Consider the following 16,022-nt stretch of genomic DNA (forward strand, 5'->3'; position numbering starts at 1 on the left):
CTTGCTCTGCAGTCTGCTCTGTCTGAAACTAATATAGTTACATCAGCTTCCTTTTGATTAGCGTTAGCATGGTATATCTTTCTCCATCCCTTTAATTTTAATCTATATGTGTCTTCATATTTAAAGAGAGTTTCTGTACACAACATATAGTTGGGTCTTGACTTTTGATCCAATCTGACAGTCTGTCTTTTAGTGTATTTAAACCACTGCTATTTAAAGCAACTATTGATATACTTGGGTTAATATCTACCATATTTGTTACTGCTTTCTACTCATTGCTTTTGTTCTTTGTTCCTGTTTCTGTCTTCCACTCTTTTTCTGTCTTTTGTGGTTTTAATTGAGCATTTTATGATTCCACTGTGTCTCTTTTCTTAGTATGTCAATTACATTTTTTTTAACTTTTTTTTAATGGTTGCCCTAGAGTTTGCATTATACATTTCCAAATAATCCAAATCCACTTTCAAATAACACTATACCACTTCATATGTAGTCCAAGTACTTTATAAAAGAATATTCCTAATTTCTACCTCCCAACCCTTGTATCACTGTCATCATTCATTTCACTTATATATGAGCTATAATCACTGAATACATTGTTGCTACTATTATTTCAAACAAATTATGTTATCTGTTAGATCTATTAAGAAAAATAAAAGTTTTTATTCAAGCTTCACTTATGCTTTCTCTAATCTTCTTCTTCTTTTTTAAGGTAGATACAAGTTTCTGGCCTATATAATTTCCCTTCTCTGAAGAACTTCGTTTAACATATCTTGCAAAGCAGGTCCACAAGCAACAAATTCTCTCAATTTTTGTTTGCCTGAAAAAGTCTTTACTCTCCTTCACTTTTGAAGGATAATTTTACAGGATACAGAATTCTAGATTGTTGAGTTTTCCTCTCAACACTTTAAATATTCACCCCACTCTCTTCCTGTTTTCATAGTTTCTGAAGAGAAGATCTCTGTACCTAAGGTAATTCTTTCTCCTTTGGTTTCTTTCAAGATTATTTTCTGTATCTTTGATTTTCTGCAATTTGAATATGATATCCCTAGATAAAGCTTTTTGGGCACTTATCTTGCCTGGCATTCTCTGAACCTCCTAGATCTGTGGTTTGGAGTCTGACATTAATTTGGGGAAATTCTCTGTCATTATTCTTGTTTCTTTTTCTCCTTCTGGTATTTTCATTATGCATATGTTGTACCTTTTGTAGTTGTCCTACAGTCCTTGGATGTTTTTTCTTTTATCCAGTCTTTTTTCTCTTTGCTCTTCAGTTTTAGAAGTTTCTACTGACATATCCTTAAGCTCGGAGAAATTCTTTCCTCAGCCACGCCCAGTCTAATAATGAACCCATCAAAGCCATCCTTCATTTCTGTTATAGCTTTTTATCTCAAGCACTTCTTTTTTATCCTTTATTAGATTTTCTATCTCTCTACTTATATTATTCATCTGTTCTTGGTTGTCTACTTTTTCCATGAGTGCTCTTGGCATATTAATCATAGTTGTTCTAAATTCCTGGTCTCATAATTCCAATATTCCTGACACACCTGAGTCTGATCCTGATGCTTGCTCTCTTTAAACTGTGGTTTTTGCTTTTTAGTATAGTATGCCTTGTAATTTTTTTGTTGGAAGTCAGACACGATGCACTGGGTAAAAGGAACTGTAACGAACAGGAATTTACTAATGTGGTTAAGGTGTGGAGGGGAGTAGAAGCATTCTACAGTGCTATGGTTAGGCCTGCGCCCACCGAGCCGTGAACTTCACAAGTTCTTTTCAGTCCTATGCTCCCCTCCAAGGTGGAACAGGATGGCTACAGGGGACTGGAATAGGATATTTCTCTCCCCACCATGTGGAAGGCTACAGTTGGGTATTTCCCTTCCTCCAGGTCAGTTAGTCTCTGATAACACCTTAATAGATTAGGCCCTGGTAAAATACTTTCTCTTGATAGCAGATCTTGTTAAGAAAAACATGATGCCTTGGCATATTTCAAAATGGTTACTCTTCCCTCCCCCTGCAGGAAGCACCAGGCGCTTCTTCTCAGATATTCACTGTGAGGACCTGGTAGAGCTCCTAGAAGCAAACTCATGAAAGTGTGGGGGGCTCTCTATGACTGGGTCCCCCTGGAGTTTTTACCTCAGGCTTGTCCACATGGAGTCTCCCCAATTTGTTAATCACACTTTAGATTTTCCTACCCACTAGTGGTGCCCTTGGAGGTTTTTGCTAGGGTAAGTTGTCATTCTCTATATTTGCCTGTCTGTCTCTCTAATTTGAGAGCAGAGGTTTGCCCTGTGACCTCACTTCTCTGATGGATCTAAAAAGAGTTGTTGATTTTTCAGTTTGTTCAGTTTTTTACTTGTGGTTAGGATGGAGTGATGACTTCTAAGCTCCTTACATGTCAGATCAGAAACAAAACAAAACAAAATCCATTTTCAATTTTTACCTTTTAACTAACTGATAGAGTGATATATAGCACTCTTATGATATTAGGGAGAGAAGAAACAAATGGAAATCTAAATTTGTCTCAATGGCACATGAATTACCTAAAATATGATTATTCATAGTGTTTACCCTATAAATAATACCAAAATGCAAATTATTAAACAATACACTTCATCATTTCTTTCTGAAACAATGAAAACACATAGATGAATATCGTAGGTTATCGTTTAGATCCCGCATCATTATTATACACTAAAATATTTCCTAAATAAACACTTGACTAAATTTCCATAAGAGCTTTTAAAAAAATCTATCAATAAGTACTGCAATGCACTGGTTATCCCTACTGTTCAATTGCAGAAAAATAAGCCTGTTTCTTATTCCTAAAGTAGCATTATAATGTCTTCTACATAAATTTAAGTTTTAAGATTCTTCCTCTGTGGGAAAAGAAAAATCAGTAGAAAGCTAAGATTTGTAGGTGAAATTTGACATTTGGATGCCAATTCCCAACATTTTCTATTGCCATGAAATTAACCTTTATCAAAATTACTTTACTTAGAAAATCTTAGTCAACTGTGCTATCTGCTGTTCTTATAAGCAAGAAATACAACTAATTTTTTTTTCCAAATCACACTGTAAAACAGCTCATTACTTTTTATATCTCCGACTTAAATTGTATTCAACTTGAGTTTTAACATACTTAATAAGCCTCCAAACACAGCAAGAATATCAGAATGGCCAAACCCAAGGGAACATATTAGCAGTATCTTCGCTTTACATAAATGTAAATTTTATTATTATTTCCACATCTGTGGTGCATTAGATACAACAGACATTTCTGAGCCCTTTGCACAGTGAACAGATGGTGAACCATTACAAAATTAGGAGCAAGCGTTACATCTTAAGGAATTAATAATGTTATTTATATTAATAATTATTAATAATGTTATTATTAATTACAAAATTAGGAGTGAGCATAACATCTTAAGGAATTATTAATAATGTGATTATCCTTCATTCAGAGGATAACTACAGAGTTGCACATATAATTTTCCTAGGAGGATCATGAGGAATTAGAGTGAGATATACGGAGAATGGTAATAGGGATAGCCACAAAAAGAACTGGGAAAAGAGACCACACAGTAACAAGTGAAAGATTATATAAACACTCCTAGAAAAAAGAAAATCTACCCAAAAAAGGATTGTCAAATGAGAATGAAGATGGATGCTTGTGAAAAATGGAAAAGAGTGCTCTAAAAGTTTCACTTTTAATTTGCTGAATATAAAATATATTCCTGAGACCCCACATTCCTGAAACCCCAAAACGAAGTCAATGTCTAAGTAAAACTGAGACTTAGTACTTGACATAGTTTCTAGCTAAAGTAATAACCAACAAAATGGATCCAATTACGGCAGTTTACAAGAGATAAATGAAAACATCAAAAGCAAAAACAAAAATATTAAGACTATCTAGTCATGTCAGGTGGTTATATATGTAAAAATAAACTATTCAGCTGAGAATGGCTATGTAAAAGGGACAAGATAGCCTAGCAGACAGAGCACAGAACATAGTCCTGCTCCAAAAAACTGTATGATTGTTTTGAAAGTCATCGTATCATCTCTAGAGCTGAAATAATATAGACTCAGTGGAATCTTTTGAGGAATAACGATATGACATAAATAAATAATACAGTTTCTTCTGGGTGAGAAAACACTACCTAAAGAGAAAAGGGTTTTCTAACCTTTTAAAAGAGAAAATTCTGATTTATTTACAAAGTTACTTAAATATTAAGCGTGAAAAATGGCTTACCTTTCTTCCCCTAGAACATAAGATGTCGAAATCACATATTTCCAATGGAAGATATTACTGCTTGAATCTGGGTCACTAAAATTACCAACTGTTTAAAATGAGACAAAAGAAAGCAGTAACATTAATTATCTACAACTATACATTTTCTTTGTTGTTAACATAAAACTTACTTACACGAAACCTCAAGGCCCCTCAGGCCTTGAAGAGATATATGTCCCTAGGTTTGAACTCTCCAGGGAAATCTTTGAAGCAAAGACTGGACAAATAGTTAAAACTATTTAAACAATTCCTGTTCACGAAATGTAAATGGTTTTCTTAACTAAAAAAATTTTTTTAGTATTTACTGTTATCACCTTACTTTAATCCTTTTTCCCTAAAAAGGAAAACACTGAAGTCCAGCTAATATAAAAAGGCCTCACTGTTTTGTTTTGTTTTTTTTTTTAAAAAAAGGGGGGGGAGAGGAATATTTAAACAGCTTCAAGGACAAAAAGCATGTTCTAGACCAGCTCTTATTTACAGTTCCTCATCTAGAATTCAACTAACATCCAACTGCAGCAATCAGCCAAGCTTGGCAAATTAAAATAACAGTAATTTTGACAGATTATCTTCTATAAATATTCAAATATGGACGTTTGTGTGCATGCAAGGGTCTCTATATGCCAATCAAAATGCTTTGTTTAGGATCCTAAAATTGAGCATTTTTTCACCCCTCATTTCTGTAGGGGTGCCCTGAATCCTTAACTTTCATTTTAACTCTTTCACCTCAACCGATAAAGAGGCCAATTATTTCAATTCCGTGACCTGAATTGTATTATCTACAGCCTGAATTTTAAAAATTTAAGAGTAACATTCATAAAAAGACAGAAACAAAGAACCTAGGATCTTAAAAACCTAGGTCTGTAAAGACAAAAGGAAAGATCCAGGAATTGGGGTTAGTGGGGATGAGGGAGGTAGGCAGAGGATCTTGAAGGATGGCAACTGAATAACTTTTTAGTCATGTGATCAGGTATGCCTTGGTAAAGTAAACTCCAAATGTAAAGAGCAATTAATAACTTCATAAATTTGGGCTGTATGCAAAGTTCAATTAAGGTAGATTACCATTTATTTGGCTCAAGGAAAGAAGATCCTCTGCTTTGATGACAACCTGAAGGACATCAAAGTGTCAAAAGCGGAAAAATGCATTTAGTATGAAATTCAAACCAAATTTTTAAAATCCATAGATAGCCCTATTTAATCAAGAATAATGGCTTTAGTGAACACAAGCTATCTGATGCCATGAATTTTCTAATTGTCCTCCTATCCTATCTCCCATTAGTTTCCCTTAAACATATACACAATTACTGAAAAGCCTCAGATGTTCCAGGAAAACTACAAGTGATTGGCATGCCTCTGCGTCTGGAGCAGCATCAAAATTATGGAAGAAAAGTCAACCTATTCTGAGGCACTGTCCTTCTAGTGCCACCTGGAAAGAAATGGCTATAAATACCTCTACTAAAATTGCTCAAAATATTTCTAGAAAGTGGCCTTGCAAGAAACTCTTCCTTAATGATCCACTCCTTTCAACCACCCAAAACCAGGTCCAACAATGGATCCAAGCCAGACCAGTGGTTTGTTCTCAAAGCAGGAAAGAGAGAAGAAAGTTTGGTCTAGGGACTAGTAGCTTCAGCCTCCACTGGGCACTTCTTAGAGATGCAGAATCTCAGGCCCTAACCAGTGACATACTGAATCAGAATCTGCATTTTAACAAGATTCCCAAATAATTCACATACATATTAAACTTTGAGAAGCTCTGCAGGAAGAAGAATATTAGAATGAGAGAGAAGGTATAATCTTCTGTTCAAAGATTAGTTCCACTGTAGGCCACTGTTTGGCCAATAAGCAACCAATTTTTTTTTTTTTTTTTCTTTTGCGGTACGCAGGCCTCTCACCGTTGTGGCCTCTCCCACCGCGGAGCACAGGCTCCGGACGCACAGGCCCCGGACGCACAGGCCCAGCGGCCATGGCTCACGGGCCCAGTCGCTCCGCGGCATGTGGGATCTTCCCGGACCGGGGCATGAACCCGTGTCCCCTGCATCGGCAGGTGGACTCTCAACCGCTGCGCCACCAGGGAAGCCCAAGCGACCAATTTTTAACCTCTGGTTTATCAGTACTCCTACAATGTTTGTATTTTGAATAAGGGATCTTGAAAAACAGAAATCCCTTTAGAGTCAAAGGAACGAGTAATGGACTCTCAGTTCCCAAGAAAGGCTGTGACAGTTATCTTAGAGCACGTAGTCCTGTCTCATGCCCCCAAATCACATTAGCTAGACAAGTAATTTAAAAATAATAATAATGACTCCTTTCATTCTAAATCCTAGACACTAAGAGCATGCAGGATCCCTGTAGCTAAGAAAGAGACCAAGAGAGGAGGAGAAGGCTATATGTGCTGGTTATTCAGCTACAGTCTCTCAGCAGCAAATCCACCCTTTAATACTCAGCTCAGTAACGCTGAAAATAGAACTCTGGAAACTACTTTTCTCTTTTGCCAGCTAGCTTCCTCATACTGCCAATGAGAACACTAAAAGGAGAAACTTGCTTTTTCTACTCAGCATTGCCCTAGCACAGGCCCTCCACCCCAGCAGCAGCAGTTGGTGACTTCCACAAGTTTTCTCTGGCTCTCTCAGAAGTACCAGCAACAGCCAGAAGTTTTGAGCCCCAGCCCTCTGGATGACTGATGCTTTCTGCAATTTTTGACTCTGTGTTACTCCAGTGTTCCCCTTTTGCCTTTTCAGCCTCTGACACCTGATAACCCACTCCCTCTATTAAATTTTCTTGGTAGAAATATCTAGCGTAGATTGTTTCCCTGTCCAGATTCTAAATGATATATCATGACTAGATGGAATAAAATTTCAGCAAGATTTGATCAGTTTGGAAAACTACTTTCCCAAAACATGATAGTCCATGAGAAAACATTTACTGCCTCTCCTCAAAAATATGTACAAGAAGGGAAACAGAGGCAAGAAGTACAGTTGAGAAAGAAAAAAGAGGGAATATAACCTAAGAAAGTAATGTACTAAAACAAATATTATGGTAGAAAACACACTTTAGCTCCCAAAAACATAAAGAAAGGGCCAATAAAAAGTCTGAAACAAATATAAGTTTTCCACCTTAATAAAAATCACAGAATTTAAGAAGTGGAAGGAACTCTATTCTTCTGCCTCTGCCACTGTTCAGTTTTGTTAAAGCAACTTTATATTGAGTTTGAATTACTATACTTTCAGGAAGCTGTTGAGAAATTAGGGAGAATCCAAAGAAGATTATAAAAATGATGAAAGCAATAGGAGATAGAAGCCATGAAGAAGGGTTCAAGGAGTCAAACTTTTTAGTCCAGGATAGTGTGAAGATAACTTCAAGCCAAAATTATTAGCTGCCTCCTAGTTAAAGAGTTCTGACCAGCTATGCTTCATCATCCCTACAGATGCTTAAAGGGATAGAAGAGAACAGTAAATGAAGACATAAAATGGAGCTACTTAGCTTACTGACTCTCCTTCACATCACTAAAGTAGTAGCTCTTAATGCTATTCACACATGAGAATGACCTAGAATATTTTTTTACAAAAAAGAAAAAAATGATAATGATGATGATAATGTCCAGAACACTAATGCCAGAGATCTGATTTAACTAGTCTGGGGTAAAGCCTAGGCATGTTTTTTAAAAAACAAAAACAAAAAACACCCAAGTTTTTATAAAGTACTGACAGAAGGATTCAGAACCGCTAGTAGGACATTCTATAACTGTAATACTCAAGTTATGATCTAAAGACTAGCTACATCCAGATTACCTGTGGAGCTTGTTAGAATGGCAGCAGCTCAGGCCTTTTCCAAAGCTAGTAGGAATCTACATGTTACCAAGATCCCCAGGTAACCTGCATGCACATCGAAGTTTGAAAAACATTGTTCTGTAACAGTATGAAAAGGGTGTGTGAGAAAGAGTGTGTGTGAGTTTGTGTGTGTGTGCGCGCGCGCGCGCACGTGCACACAAAACTCCAGCCTAAAAATAACTTTCTAAATTAAGCTTTTCTAAAGTTTTAAAATATTAATTTTGTTAACTTTTAAAGTCTATTAGCATCTACTGAGACTACTATTTTAGTGAGTGAATAATAACTAATACATGTTCAGCCTGTACTATTGCAGGCATTGTTCTTTGCTAAATGATTTAATCCTCAACACGTGTAAAAAGTAGATAATTTTATAATCCCTGTCTTACAGATAAAACCGAGGCAAGAGTTATATAAAATAAATAACCTGCCCCAGTTCACACAACTAGTAAGTGGTAAAGCTGAGAACTGAACCCAGATAGTCTTGTTTAAGAGTTTAGACTCTTAACCACAAAAAATAATACTATGTTTACCAATACCATACCAAAACATTTTGAAATAATTCAGAAGAAAAGTATAATTATTGGAAATAAAAATGCTATAAGAATAAAGGGAAAAAAATCAGTGTGCTTTTCTCTGATTTAAAAGGAAAACTATCAACAGTTATAATAGTAATATAATCACATCAATACTGTTACGGGTTTGTGGCCCACACTTAAAACAGAGAGGAACATGACAGAAAAGGCAGTAACTCAGATTACCTGTAATGCCAACACTGTCAATATTTTGGGGTGAGTGATAAACATACCAATACTGCACACGGGCCTCCTGTGAAAGAAAAATGTCTGGAGAAAACCACTTTGCTCTCTGTATTTGGGAAATAACTGAAACCCCATGTTAGGAGACACATTCTCCGTGATGCCTCCTTAATTCACCCTGCACTCTTACCGCCACCGCCCCCTCCTCAGAAAAGAAAAGGACATAAGGCTATGATTATTTTTCACAATGAAACAGGTGTGATATAAAATGTAGTCTGATTTTTCTCCTCTTCTGTACCCACTGCTCCTAACTTCTAAAAAAGTTCACTCTCTGCTTCTGTCACAACAGAAGCAAAATCTCCAGTCCCAGGAAGACCCAATGATTCTTTCGAAAATGCTGAAGACTACTTTTAAAGAAGAGGTCGGACAACAGGCTCAATAAAAGACCTACTAGAAAGGTTTAATAATTCATGTGAATTCTAAATAGCACAACAGAATATAGCCAAAGTTCCCAGAGATAAATAATATTATTGTATTGGCAAACAGATTGAGTTTAAAATATGCAAAATTATATCCTATGAGTATTTAAAGCAGAGCAACAATGTCTATGATGTTTAAGCTTCATTCAGTCTAAGGACACTCCCCAAAAGTGAAGTGTACAATACCTTTTTCATTAACAATGACAAAGCCCTGGTGACCTCATTTCTGAGAATGAACAAAACTACAGACATTAAAAATGGAGTTGCTTAACCCACAGAGTTATTAAAGTGGATGCTGGAGCCAGAAAGATTTGGGGGGTAAAGATACCAATGCAAAGACTCACTGAAATGGAGTCTTCTAAAGACCTAAGTGTAAAATTATGACTTGAAGCCAATTCATTGGTTCCTTTAGGTAAGGTTTTACATGAAGAATCTAAGAAAGCTGAGGTTCATGTGAAGAACTGTAGGGATGAAACTTGACTTCCCAAACTGTGGATCTGGAGTAAGACTTCCCAGGAAGCCAACACAGACAAAACCCAGAAGAAGAGTGTTCTTAGGAGGGAACACAACCGTCGAAAAGCACAGAAGCTGAGCATTCCTGATATGACTCTTTCATTAACTAATATGACTAATAAAGTGACCCATACCAAAACTCCTTGAAAATTTCCATCAGGTTTTAATTATTCATATTAGTTATGTAAATTATTTATAGTTTTATTTTCCTTTCTAGTTAGCACCAGAAAACCACTGTCTTCACCTCTCTACCTATCTTCATAATAGTATGTTCTCAATCTGCCTTACTTTCCTACCTTATTCAAAAAGACTACATTATTTGAATAATAAGTAAAATATGCTATATTTATGAAAAAATTAAAATATACCTCAAAGAAGTGATATTTACTAAATAAAAGTTGAATGAACAAATATCACTACCCTCCTACCCTCATAACATGGAAAAAATTTAATGGAAAAAATTTACCAGCTCCATCACCAATAAAATAGAAAGCTTATTATATCAAAGAAACACAACTATTTAAAAACCACTAGAATCATTTTTTAATCATCAGGAAGAATAAATTTAAAAAGATGATTCTCAAAATTCATGGTGAATCAGAATTATTTATTAAGCTCGTAAAACTGCAGAATCCAAGCTCCGTGACCAGAGATTCTGATTCATAAAGTCTGAGTTTCTAAAGATGAACCCAAAACTCTACATTTTAACAAGCTTCCTAAGTGATTACCATGCAGATTATCCTTGAACTACACTTTAATATATACTTCACCTTCGAATCCACTGTCAACTCCTCAATAAGTCTTTGAAGTCTGGTCAGAATGCCCACTCCTGAGTCTTATCTTAACAGCCTCAACTTCTACTTAAACTACATGCTTGGAACTAACACAGAGAAAATAATTATAGCAACCAGTTATTGGACATATATTACTATGGGCTATAAAACTTTGCATGATCTATTATATATACATAAGAATTAAATGATATTTTTCATGTAAAGTACATAGTACAGTGTCTGGCTAAAACAAATAAATGCTCAATAGAAGTAGCCGCTAGTTGAAAACTAATGTCCACACAAAAACCTACACATGGTTGTTTATAGTAGCTTTATTCATCATTGCCAAAACTTGGAAGCAACCAAAATGTCCTTCAGTAGGTACTGAATGGATAAGTAACCTATGGTGCATCTAGACAGTGAAATACTTACTATTCAGTGCTAAAAAGGAATGAGCTATCAAGTCATGAAAAGACATGGGGGAACCTTAAAGTGAATGAAGTCAATCTGAGAAGGCTACATAGTGTATGATTCCAACTAATATGCCATTTTGGAAAAGGAAAAACTATGGAGACAGTAAAAGGATGAGGAATTATCCAGGGCTAGAAGTTGGGGAGAAGGGATGAAAAAGCACAGAGGATTTGGGGGCTGCAGTGAATGTACTCTTTATGGTTTTACAATGATAAACACATATCATTATATATTTGTCCAAATCCACAGAATGTACAACATAAAGAGTGAATCCTAAGGTAAACTGTGGACTTTTGATTATGATGTGTCAATGAAGGTTCATCAATTGTAACAAATGTACCACTCTGGTGGGGAATGTGGACAATGGAGGAGGCTATGCATATGTAGGGGCAAAGCATACACAGGAACCCGCTGTACCTCCCTCTCAGTTTTGCTGTGAACCTAAAACTGCTCTAAAAACAACTGTCTTTATTTAAAAAAACAAACAGTAAACTGCTATTATCCCTAACATCAGAGATATTATTTTGTGGGGGTCCTCCTAACAACCCTAAGAGGTGGTTGCTACTATTTCCAAATTGCAGTTAAGGAAACTAAGGTTTAATAACTTGCCTGGGCAAGTAACTTGCACAGAGATAGTTAAGGAGCAGAGACAGCATTCAAGAGAAACCAAGTAACTCCAAAACCCGAACCCTTTACTCTAACCTAACTTCCTGAAGCAGCCAGGCAACAACAGCCACTACAAAACCACTCCAACAGTCATAACCACCCTTTACAAGAATTTTCCTGAGCCATCTCCAGGTCAGTCATGACCTAAGCCCACTCTCACAACGTTCCTGTAAGTCTAAGAATTAAAGAAGGACAGGCATAGGACTCTGATGGATGGCTGAGGACAGGTAATCGTAATAACCAATATTAAGTATGGGTTAATGAATGAACTGCTTTGCACTAAGGAATGTTCTAATAAATATATTACTTAGTGAGTGTTTAATGTTTTCACAGTACTTTAGAATTATAAGTTACTAATAACTCCATGACAAGGGTCAATATGACTGTTAACCTTCCAGCAGAAAATATGAACAGACAGGTTAATAAAATCTAGTCTAAAGTTAAACAGCTAACACTAAATAACTTTAGATTTCATTAACCTGTCAAACTCAGTCTTGGGACTCTCCACAGATAAGGACTATGATCCTTAGTTAAGAGTCTAAGAAGCCACAGAAGGGGTCAATTCAAAATAACTAAGACTTCTATATTTCATCCACACAAAATATGAACGTAATAAATATGAAATTCAAAGTTCTCTAACATGATGTTTCCTACGCAAATTTCATAAAATTTTGTGTTCCTAATGATTAAGTTTTGTATATGAATCATTTATTTTTTAAAACACTGTAACTTTTCTCAAAATATCTGTTTTTCCCCTCATCTCAAATTGCTCCCAGGTGGCTACTGTTTTCTTTCTTCCAAGTATATTTCTAGCTTGCTTCTTCCCACAACCCATCCCCCAAATGGTAAGCATTGGTTTCCACAAACCTCCCTTACCCCCACCTGAACCACAACTACATTCACAACAAATAAAACACAATTAGTCATGGCAAAAAAGATTTATATACTGATAACATCATCATAGCACTAAAACTACAAACTCAGAAAATGAAAATTACTGGTAAAAGTACATTCTATTCTGTTAAACTGTACAGAGCAGAACTTGTATTTTAACCCAGTATCTCTTAACAAGTTAACACAAGCCTTACAGCTGTTACTTAGTTTTATAAATCTTACAGTTTTACAGATAACTAAGAAAATTTTTAATGAAATGCATTAAAATTAGGCTCTTAGCCAAATAAAATATGATACATAATACAGGACAATATACGTATTTAACTCAGCCAGAAAAAACACATACCTCTTATTTGTTCACTGTCTTCTTAAAGGAAATAAAATCTTCACTACCTGTCCCATACAGAGAGTCTGATTCACTGGAGTGCTACTGCCCAAGGAACCCCAGTACTACAGGAGGAAGCCAAAGAGTGAACACTTCCTTCTACTGGAGATCTGTTCATTAAACACGTAAAAGTATGTACCTCCATTATCTAAATTTTTACAAAGAACACATATTACACTTTCATAGTTAGAAAAGATTTAGTCATTTTTTTATGTGATAAGTTTATTTTGTTCAGGTTTTTCTTTTCTTTTTCTCTTCTTTTTTTTTTTTTAAGGAAAAAGCAGATTTTAGAAATCCCTGCCTGAGGAATGATGTAACCTTAAACATATTAAATCCCATAAAAGCAAATCAGTGAAATCAGTGAGGTTCTGAAGGGTTCCAGACAGAGGCACAGAGTCCCTGAACCAACAGACACCACATTTCATGAGTAAGAACTGTGTGCTTCTCTTCCAGAGCTGTCTACAGAAAAAGCACTATGCTCTTTATATAAAACCAGGGCCCAGAACTTATATAAAGACCACAGAAATTATTTGGAATGCCCTAGAAGTCCCTCTAACTATAACGCACAGTACCTCAAACAACAGGAAGCCTAAATGACAGGAAGCCTAAACATTTGGTAAATCCTTCCCTACCTCTTCTTACTAAGTATAAACAATGTTCCCCCTCCTGAGCAGATTCTCTGGACACAACTGAATAGTGATGCCTTTCCACCTCAGATTGCCCTCCACTCCTCCACAGGGGGTGAATAAGCCATCTAATTGTAATTCAGTCAGAAATTTTTTAAGAACATATCTTTTAATGGTATAAAAATGCACTGTCCATTAAGGTAGTCAGTAGCCACTAAGCATGTGAAATATGGCTAGTTTAAACTGAGAAATGTTGTAAGTGTAAAATACACACTGATTTCAAAGACTTAGTAGGAATAAAAGAATGTAAAATATTTCATTAATTTTTTTATTAATTAGTTTAAATAATATTTTGATATATTAGGTTAAATAAAATATATTATTAAAACTAATTTAACTGTTTCTTTTTACCTTATTTAATGTGGCTACCAGAAAATTTTAAATTACATGCATGGTTCACATTATATTTCTATTGTACAGTGCTGATCTATATAAACTAATGATCATAAGCCCTTACTAAACTTCCTATATCAAGTTTTCATGCTTATATAGCATCATAAAATCTAGTCCTTACAAGAGCCTCACCAAAATTCCCTTTCCCTCTGATTTGCATAGTAGATTATATTCAGGTTCCTTCCTTTCTGATACCATCATGCAATCTTAAAATGTTGAATAAATTCTATATTTCACCTCCTCCACCACCACCACCTAAACCAAGTTATTACCAGCCTTAAAATGTTCATCTTTTATCTCTAATGGCTATCACATTTAGAGAAGGAAAGGCAGAGAATTTTTCCCAGAGGGGCCTCCAAGTTATCTTTAAAAAGCAATATGTGGTAGCATTAAAGGTTTGGTCTCTAGAACCAAAACGCATGAACCCTGCCTTCTACTGTGCAAAGCTCAGCTCCCTCATCTGTAACAAGGGTAAATACTATTAAGTTAGCACAATGTTAAATTAGTATTTCATTTAACTAATTTCAATATTAAAATATCAATACCATAGGTTGTTGTAAGATAAAATAAGAAAAGCATTTAGGACAGCATCTGGGACTTTAGTGCTAATAAGTGTTAGCTATTATTGTTATCATTATTTCCTTTTTTGTCCTGCTTCCTGAACCTATCATTCTCTTTCTACTCCTGGCTGTTCCATCAACAGGTTCTCTCTTCAGTCAAGCCTGCAACATATCCAACAAAATGTAAAGTATACACAACAGCAGATGGAGAGGGAGGTCATTTGGGGCCGACAAAAACAAAGAACACCAAACACAAGAGCCCATAAGAAAAGTGTACTGCATCACATAACAGAAAGATTCTTCGGTATGAGGAAAGCTAATTCTGGGACCCTGTAAAAGGTATCTTCAAGGGGGTTGGAATAGATGTTCCTAAAGTCCCCTTTTAATCAAACTCTATGCCCCTGTCAAAGTATCCAACCCAGATGTTAAAATCCGGAACCTATTCTATTGATAATATTCAACAAGACTAAAAACCGTACATTCTTTGTGACACTTTGACTCAGCTACTGACTCATATCGTACACCCAAAAATTAACAAGCTCCTATCTGCATCTATTGTAGAGCCTAAGTTTAGACCTCTATCACATGGCAACCCATGTTAAAAATCTGTCCACTCTTACCTAAAAACTCAAAAAGCAATATATATATATATATATATATATATATATATATATATATATATATGTACACACATATATGAAAAGGTCAAAATGCTCACTTTATCACTCATGAACCTAGAGCAGATTCAGGTGAGATTAAGGTTTATTCAACCTTAATAAACCTTAATATTATTTACCTTTGTGAAGTCTTCGGTTTTTAAAACAATTTCACTTGATTATTCCAGTAATCCTATAGTCACATCAAAGATACAGTCTCATTTTTTATGCAGTACCTGAATTTCCAAAGTCTGATTAATTAAAAATTATTCACTTTAGTATGTCTTAATAAGCAAGCTTTTAGTCCAAGACCATGCTGGTCATAAGTGACAAAAGCCAGAACTGCACTGCACTATATCACACCATGCTAGAGCCTTTCTCAGAGAGAACCCGTAAGGGAAGGAAGAAAATGAAAGAAGACAGTGACAACAAATTTTGATAATGAGATAAATGCATGGCCAATCCTTAAATAAAACTGAATTGCTTTTCACATTTCATTTTTCCTATCTTATTAAAGTCTCAAAGTTTTATTTTCCTTCCTAAGAGTTTCTGTTAAGTTTCTTCCTTTATCCTCACAGTATTAGTTGTACTTTCATCAACAAAGTATACTCCATCTCAAATTTTACCGCTATCTGCCCTCATACATATAAGCCAAACTATGTTTTAAAAGTTATGCAGTTTAAAAGTT

General features: G+C 35.5%; 1 protein-coding gene across 8 annotated transcripts in view; it reads right to left on the bottom strand.

Moving 5' to 3' along the window:
• The window catches only part of FUT8 (fucosyltransferase 8), a 318,277-nt gene that overhangs the window by 198,166 nt on the left and 104,089 nt on the right, over positions 1-16,022 (bottom strand). For 4 of the 8 annotated variants that reach the window (XM_019922488.3, XM_019922479.3, XM_033851046.2 and 1 more), the window contains one exon: positions 4,244-4,331. The exons of 3 other annotated variants lie outside the window; for them this stretch is intronic. The gene's annotated coding sequence lies outside the window, so the exon portion shown is untranslated. Of the gene's footprint in view, positions 1-4,243; positions 4,332-5,341; positions 5,388-16,022 lie in introns of all 8 variants that reach the window. One more of the 8 variants, XM_073800357.1, reaches the window with a different exon arrangement.

This window comes from Tursiops truncatus, chromosome 2 (genome assembly GCF_011762595.2).
Source record: "Tursiops truncatus isolate mTurTru1 chromosome 2, mTurTru1.mat.Y, whole genome shotgun sequence".
NCBI classification, from domain to species: Eukaryota; Metazoa; Chordata; class Mammalia; order Artiodactyla; family Delphinidae; genus Tursiops; species Tursiops truncatus.